Source organism: Hyaena hyaena, unplaced genomic scaffold (assembly GCF_003009895.1).
Source record: "Hyaena hyaena isolate Hyena2069 unplaced genomic scaffold, ASM300989v1 scaffold_2, whole genome shotgun sequence".
NCBI lineage: Eukaryota > Metazoa > Chordata > Mammalia > Carnivora > Hyaenidae > Hyaena > Hyaena hyaena.
Window position 1 is genome coordinate 7,231,827 of NW_024080634.1, and position 8,524 is coordinate 7,240,350.

The 8,524-nt window shown below is 42.8% G+C and overlaps 1 long non-coding RNA gene across 1 annotated transcript; it reads right to left on the bottom strand.

The window, feature by feature from the left end:
• Positions 1–521: 521 nt before the first annotated feature.
• Positions 522–2,766, bottom strand: LOC120229879. The gene is made up of 2 exons (XR_005527868.1): positions 2,340–2,766; positions 522–660 (listed from the first exon to the last, which is right to left on the bottom strand). It is a non-coding gene; the product is annotated as an uncharacterized LOC120229879 (long non-coding RNA).
• Between the last annotated feature and the right edge of the window lie 5,758 nt (positions 2,767–8,524).

Genomic DNA, 8,524 nt, shown 5'->3' on the forward strand with positions numbered 1-8,524 from the left:
ATCTTGGCATCCTTTGGTTTATAGCTACATCATTTCAATCCCTGCCCTTGGTGACACATGAACTCCCCTATGTGACTGTGTTCTCTAAATCTCTCTCTACTTCTAAGCTCACCAGTCACTGGACCTAGGGCTCACCCTCATCCAGTGTGACCTCATCTTGATTACATCTGCATAGACCCTATCCTCAAACAAGATCTCATATACACAGACCAGAGGTTAGGACTTCAACATATCTTTTTGGGGGACACAATTCAAAGCACCATAGCTGGCAGCCAAGATGTATGAAGACCCATGAGTAGACTCCACAGAAGTTGCCGTCTGTCAGTGTCTGGTGACAGTAATGTTGCTGTGCCAAGTTGCCCACAGCCCCTCTGCCAGCCACCTGCCCATCTCCACCACTCACTTCACCCTCCTGTGTCTTTCCTCTTTCCTGCTTCCTTATTCTCCTATCAATTCTTTTTGTCTCTTTTATCAGCAGTGGCCAATCAAGCCCCCGTTTCCTTTCAGGTGAAGACACTCACCCCATCTGCTGAGCATAATATCGGAGTCATCGGATCTTCCTGGTGGTGTTCAGTGGCTGCCAGTTGCTCAGGAACACCTTCTGAACAGCAAAAGATATTTTCCTCTAAGTGCTTAAATGCCAGGACTCCTCTGGGGGATCTGATGTTTCCAGAAAAGCAGAAATTAGATGGCAAAGCTCTGCTACATTAATAGCGCAGGGAGAGTGCTGTTGGGATTGTTTTCTTTTCAGATGTCACCATTTGGGTGTTTAATTTATTTATGAACAATAGCCTTTGGGGAGCCCTGAAGGTAAAAGATAGTGAGAATTTAGAGGTATCATGTGGACAGCAGGGAGTAGAGTTGCCAATTGAGGAAAAAGAAAAATGCTGAGTCAGAAAACTTTTAGATAGGCAATGCGGTAGAAGTTTATTAGAAGAGGCGTAGGACATGGGATCACCCCCACCCCCGATCAGTGCAGAAGAACCAGAAAACCCTGCCGTGGTCTAACTCTGATATCCCTGGGAGGCTGCTTGAGTAGAGATACAAAATGGCCACCAACCCCAGAGGCAAAGATCAGCGCTTGAGCTGTGTTCCAATGATGGAGCCCAAAGCTTTAGTTGGATGTGTGAAAGGCACTGAGTATATGGAGAAGTCTTTAAACACGTATAAGTCAGGCAGTGAAGAACTGCAGAGTGGTTGGTCACTGATCCCAAGCCTGTGTGGAAGCAGGTAGTTGGAAGGGAAAGATGTGGGCAGATTTTCCTACAGCTTCTCACCAGGTTAGTGTTTTCTGTAATACTTGGGAGTTTCACAACACAGTCCTTTGAGAAGTGGTTCTCTAGGTCCTGATTCTGCCCCTTTAAATATTGGCAGGTCAGTTCTCAACAGGACCGCGGCTGTTATCCGTCTTGTTTAAGACTGTTCCCCCTCCCACACCCCCGCTTCCCATGGCTCCTGGACCATTTCCACTTTATCAGTCCTCAACAAACACATGCTCATTACTACTTTTGGTGTGGTTTTACTAGAGGGGACAAATGGATGTTGCAGGCATACAGCATTTGTAAAATGGGGACAGCAATAGAACTTAGCTCATGTGGTTGCTGTGGATTGACACCTGTAAAGCCCTAGAATAGTGCCTGACTCACAATAGAGCTCAGCAATGTCCCCTCCGCTCAGCAAGCCCCTCTGGTTGTGCTTGCTTAGAGCCCTGGTCCTCTGCTGCCAAAAAGAATTCATGTTTTATTTCCCACCAAGTCTCATGAGCATAATATGTAAGATGTTCAGTGTTGTTTTTTTTTTTTTTGCCCCTCATTTACTTTTCTTAACCTTTTGCAGCTTAGTCATTGCTTCTCTTGTTAGGGAAACTACTAATGAAAGGGGAGAAGAGAGACAGGGAAAGGGTCATGATAATGCATTTTTTAACAATTTGCATTTTCATAGAATTATGTATAAGTATAGCTGGGCTTTCTTTAATATTATTTCAATTTAACTAATCTTGATTCTCAATTCAATTAAATATGTCAATGTTTCATGGTCTCCCATAATTATATCATGACCTTGGACACTCCATCAATCTACTCATTAATTTCATCAGTTATTTTCTGTCCATTGGTCAGTTTCTTCTTCCTCATGGGTTATCATCTGGAAGGACTCCATTATGGACTTAATCTTTGTGTCTCTCTAAAACTCATGTTGAAGCCTTAATCCTTAATAGGATGGTATTTGGAGGTGGGCCTTAGGATATGATTAGGGTTCAATGATGTCATGAAGGTGGGGGCTTCATGAAGGGGTTAGTGCCCTTATAAGTAAAGACACCACAGAAGTCTTTGAGGACATACCAAGAGGGTGGCGTTCTGCAAACCAGTTAGAGGCGCTGCACCAGAACACAGCCATGCTGGCATCTTGATCTCAGGCTTCCAGGCTCCGGAGCCATGAGGAAATACATTTTTGTTATTTAAGAAGCCAGCCTGTGATGTTCTATTATAGTGGCCCAAGCCAACGAAGACTATAATACAGTGCTCTGTTCTTCTCTATATAAAGGGCAGATATGCTCTAACCCAAGCTTCTGGGACACATTGTCCCTGGAAGTTAAGTCTTGAACAGACGGAAAAAATAAAAATAGTTGGAATTCAACTAGTAGAACTAGACACTTCCCATTGTAGTACATCACTACTATTCCTACATTCTTATCTCTTGGAGTTTTCCATCCTACTACCTTTTTTCTGAGCCCAAGTCTGTAATCTCCCCCACTGATATTGGGGGGTCTTGATATTCTTCCAGTAAACTGTTCCCTAACTGTGTTTACAGTAAACAGAGTTAGGTTCTGTTGTTTATGACCTAAGAATATTGATAAATACATCTACCAGTTGTGTCATTTAATGGGTAAGGCCTACAGACTTTATCAGTTTTCCATTTATAATACATTATAATTATATTTTTATGCTTATCTTTGGTTACTAGGCTTCTGAGATGAAGTTGATAATTTAATGACTTTTGACATATTTGAGTCATTGGTTATATTTTGATAGAGTAGTTCAAAAGTATTACTAGCTAAAATTTTATTCATAAAGGAATATTTGAATAAATTATCAAAGTCATCCTTCCCTGCGTTGAATTGCTCATTATATTTGGTGGAAAGGGGCCTAAGGAGTAGCAGGATGGAGAAATGGTAAGTAAGCTTATGAATAGAATAGTATTAATAGGCATTGGATGCTTTTAGCTTTGCTATAGATCATAAAACTAACAATTATTTGCCTAGGAAACTACAAGTTACTTTGTGGTTAGGGAATTCTGAAAGATCTATGGTATTGACTTTCACTGAGACTATGTAATTGGAAAAAATGAGGTGATTTAAGATGAGAATTGATTTACATGAATGTTTATAACAACCTTTCATTTCTATGGAGAAGGGATGTTTATGTATTACTTATATTTTATTTTTCCCAAGTCTAGTGAACATTAAACTTTCACACGATACCAAAAAAAAAAAAAAAAAAAAAAAAAAGATGGTGGCAAATTGGATTTCATATCAGAGTGGTTGATGTTTCAGTCCCATAGATTGGCTGCACCAAGAATTGTAAAGGTGTTTGGAACAAAGTAGCTCTTTATTCAATTAATTAACTCCACAAGTAATTATTGTGTTAGCTCCATTCCTGCAGCTGGGCTGTTGCTAGGCATGCAATCCACAACATGGCCCTTTGCCATCAAAGAGGATAGAGTCTAAAAAAAGACATAAACGTATACAAATAAGAGCAATAAATCACAGATACTGAGACCAAGTTCTGTACCAGAGCAGCAAAGTCCCCGAGAAAGGCCACTGAGTTCTTTAAGTGGAAAGAAGATGGGAGAATGGGAAGTTCAGGAAAGGTTTTAGAGCAAATCTGTCTCTGTGTGTGTATGTGTGTGTGTATGTGTGTGTGTGTATGTATGCATGTAATAATTCCAGGTAGAAACCAGTGTAAGAAGAGGATATCAGGTGAGAAATAGGCAAGGTGGATTGATAAGTGCAAGAAGCTCAGTGAGACTTAAATGTTGGGTATGGGGAGACATGCAAAGAGAATCAAGTCTAGGCAAGCAGTTGGGTCAGTCCTTGGCCAGCCGTGGAGGCATAGCAAGGCATTTGGAATTGGTATGCCAAGTACACAGAAGCCATTAAAGTATTTTAGTGGTAGATTGAAATGATGAGATTTTTGTTTTAGGAGAGTCACTCTGATGGGTGCAAAGGTCCCTGATGAGAAAAGGAGAAACCAGAATCCATAAGACCCACTAGGAGAAGGCTCCAGTGGCTGCTGAGGAAAATGGTGTTAACCTGAGCAAAGGCAATGTGAGTGAAGACAAGAGAGGAGAAGGATGGAAGGGGCATCAATGAGAAACATTGACCTGACTCAATCCCTGATTTCAACTAAGGTTTGCAAATGGTTGTGCAAGAAAGAGAAGAGGTAAGACTGACCACCATGGTTGGGTCCTGGGTAGACAGCCATTCATTCATTAATGTAGAGGAGAAAAAGCAAGACTGTGAATGGAAAGCAGAATAACAACTTCGTGTTACATACATGCACTGAATTTGAGATGCTCGAGGGACATTCACAGAAATGACCAAAAGTAACTGGACAGTGAAGTCAGAAGCCCAGCAGAGGGTCTGGCCTGAGTATGTACTTCTGGCGTTGCCAGAATATAGGTAGAGTTAAAAAGAGATGGCGATGGTGGTCTAGGGGAGGGATGTGAAATGAAGAGATACTTCTGTCTGTGGGAGGGCAGGAAGACAGAAGCTCACGAAGGAGACAGGGAGAAAATGGTTGAGGCGGACACCAGGGGAATGGGTGCCCTGAGACAAAAGAAAGAGGAGCTTCAGCAAAGAAGAAGCAGCTGATGGCACCACACACCACAGAGAAGGTCAAGTGGATTTCCACTGCTATTATGTGTTGTTTAGGAATAAAGATAAGTAAGTTATTATGAGTTGTGTAGGCTGAGGATGCGAATCTTTAAGTCGGTTGCTATAAAGAGGAATCAAACTCTGGGCCCCATCTCTGAGTGTCCAAATGTGCCCTTTCTTGGGGGCACATCCTACCCCCTCTCAAGTACCTGTTCTGCTGCCAGGATGTGATTGAGCACGTGACAGAGACATGCTCTTTCCTGCTCTGTCACAAGATTTTCTCAACCCCAGCAGCACTGACATTTTAGACCAGATACCTCTTTGTTGTGGAAGGATGTCTTGTGGGTTTAGCAACAACCTAGATCTTTGATGGATGTCACTTCTGTCACCCTTCCCCGCAAGTTGTGATAGCAAACAGTTTCTCCAGGCAATACCCAATGTCCCCGAGGGTGTAAAATTGCCCAGTTGAGAGCCTTAACTGCTCTAGATCCGTAGCAAGGAGATCAAGCTGTGCCTTTTGAAATGTTTGTCGGGATATGAGTACAGAACATAGAAATAGATTTTAGATGAAAAGTAACCCAGCCATAAAGTTGTCTCAGAAAAGATGTGTGTGGGGATGGAAGCCAAATAACCAAGCAGTAGAGATCTTGATGGGTTGAGTAAAATAGATATATTCTCTTTTCCAAAGCAATGAACAAATTATCTCTAGAAGGGCAATACAGACTGTAAAAGTCAATAATAAAAAAAGATTGCACATAGTCAAACATAGCACATGCCCTTGTATACTAAGCTCAGGACAGGCAAGAGCTCACGGCAATAACCATTCATTCTGGGCCTGTGGTGAGTGGGATCCATCCATCGCTGTGATAATAGTTGTCATAGATCTTCTGGAGTTGGACCTGTTCAAAGTCACGTAATTTGTTCCCTACCTCACCTCTGCTTATCTTGAAGCAAAAAGTTCAGGTACTCTAAGTGCTTACGGTGGAAGCAATATTTTTTTTTCAGTCCATTTGGCTTGTTTTTCTGCCTTCCAGAGTCTGGGTGGTATTCATGGTTATCAGAAGATTTGTTTTTTCCCTGTTTACGTTAATAAAATGAGGGCATGGATCAACACCTCCCTGAGGATTTTCCTCTCTGAAAGAGTGTGCAGCAGTGACTCACACTTGGGTTCAAAAGTGGTCATAATTCATTGGTTCATTCAGTCAACAGATAATTATCGCATATCTGCCGTGTGTGAGGCCCTGCACTACTCACCGGAGAGACTGGTGACAACTGTAGATGCATGGATTGTCTCCATTTTGTTCAACTTGGGGAGAGAGACAATAAACAAGTCAAATGTAAATAAAAAAAGATAAAATAAATACAACTGTGATCATTACCATATGGGAATTAAATAGGGCAATATGATCATAATTGAGATGGATGAGAACAAAGGTCTGATCTAAGTAAGATGGCCAAGGAAGGTGGAGCTGAGGAGACAGCATTTTGGTCTACTGCCTAAGGATGGGATCCAGCCAAACATTTAAAGAGTTGGAGAAAGGTAAAGAATCTTCCAAGAACAGGAAGGACAACAGTCTATTGAGCAAGACACTGGGGCTCCTGGAAGAGAAGCCTAGAGAGGGGAGCAGGTACTAGATCACAAGAGCCTTTTTGCATTTGAAGTTGATTCTCAGCAGTAAAAGGGAACCAGTAAAGGGTTAAGCCTGAGATGGGAGAAGATCATGTATCTACCATTTTGCCTGCTTTGTGGTAAGGAGTAAGGGTGGAAGCAGAAAGCACAGTGAGTTGATCATTGAGTCAGCCCAATGATAGAGGATGGGGGGATGGCTGACGGTGGTGGGGTAGAGAGAGAAATGTGAACCAATTAGAGATAATGCACTGGGTACATAACAGATGGATGTAAGCAGAATAATGGCCCCTGAAGATGTTTGTGTCTAATCCCCAGAACCTGTGACTATGTTACTCTACATGGTCAAGGGGACTGTATAGGTATATCTAAGAGTGCAGAACTTGAGATGGGAATACTATGCTGGATTACCAAGTAGGTTTAATCTAATAGACTTTCCCAGCTGAACCAGAGATGAAATAGAAGAAGAAGAGCAATTTGACCCACTATTGCTGGCTTAGAAGATCGGTAAAGGGGCTGTGAGAAGGAGGTAGAAGGAAAGAAGGAATGTAGATGCCCTCTAGAAACAGGGACAGGCTCTCAGCTGGCAGTCACTGAAGATAAGCATTCTCTGTCTCACAACTTCAAAGAAGACAATTCTGCCAACAATTTGAATGAGCAAGGATATGACTCTCCCATCAAAGCTCCAAAAAGAGCATGGTCCTTCTAACACCTTCATTTTAGCCCAAAGAAGGGAGACTCATAGAAGATTTCTGGCCTAGAAAACTGTAAGATAATGAATTTGTGTTCTTTGAGTTACAACTTTGTGATACTTTGTCACAGCAGGAAGCTAATACATGGGGCTTGGTGGCTGATTGGATATAGAGGTCAGGAGGACAGGGTGGACTCCTCTGTTTCTAATTTGGTCAGCCAGTGGGCAATAATATATTCAAAACATCATGGATAAGTAGACTCTGGAGGGTAGAAACCAGACTTATGTTTTGGTCATATGAAGTTTGAAATGCCAGTTAGATATTTAAGTGGTAGGACCAAACAGGAAATGATTAATGCAAATTTGGGGCTCATAAGAGACGTCTGAGTTAAGAATGAACTTTTGGATTAGAAAGAACACAGATTGTATGGCGCTAACTGAGCAGACATAAGAAAGGAGTGTAGATGGGGAGGCAAGACCAAAGTTCAATTCCAAGACAATGCACCATTCAGAGGTTGCACAGAGAAGAAGGAGGAAGACACAAAGCTGACAAAGAAGGAGCTGCTGAGTCTTAGAGAGAAAGCCAGGGGAGCACAGCATACGAAGTTCAAGAGAGAGGCATGTGTTGTCAAGGGGAAGGTGATCGACGACCCCAAGTGCAGCTGAGTGGTTGGGTGGAAGGATGGCACAGAGGCACCACTAAACTTGACAGTGGGAGGCAGGTCATGGGCCTTGGCAAGACCACATGAATGGAGGGGAAAATGGAGGACAGAAGCAGAATGGAGGGCCAGGGAGGTGACTAAGTCCAGACAGCACACTGTCCATACAGTTTGCTTCACAAGAAAGAGGAGCCAAGAAGGGAGAAGGCTGAGCTGGGTGGGTGAGGGCTCAGGAGGTGCCTTTTAGCGATGGATCTGTTTGTATACTGGTAAGAATGATCTGGTAGGGAGGGAGAGAGCTTGAGAACCAGCGAAGAGTGGATGGTTTGGGAAGGGAATAGCAGGTGGCCCCCAGCACACAGCCAGAGGAGTTTCCTGGCTTCATTGGAAGCAAGAACGATGGACAGGGGTGGTGGGCCTGTACCCCATCAGTGGGAGGGTGGGGGGGTGGCAAATGTTCCTGGCCACACACACTAGCTTGGCCTTTCTCCATCAGCTTGGGAGTAATAGTCTAACCATTTAGAAGCCAGTAGAGAGATGATGCTGTGTCACTCTGATCCAAATAGCACTTTTATGATTGCAAGGAGTATGTTTATGACATGGGTAAGGAGAAAGTCTAGAATGCTAAGCAAAATGGCACCACTGGGAGAGGACGTTGACCTTTCTACTGACAA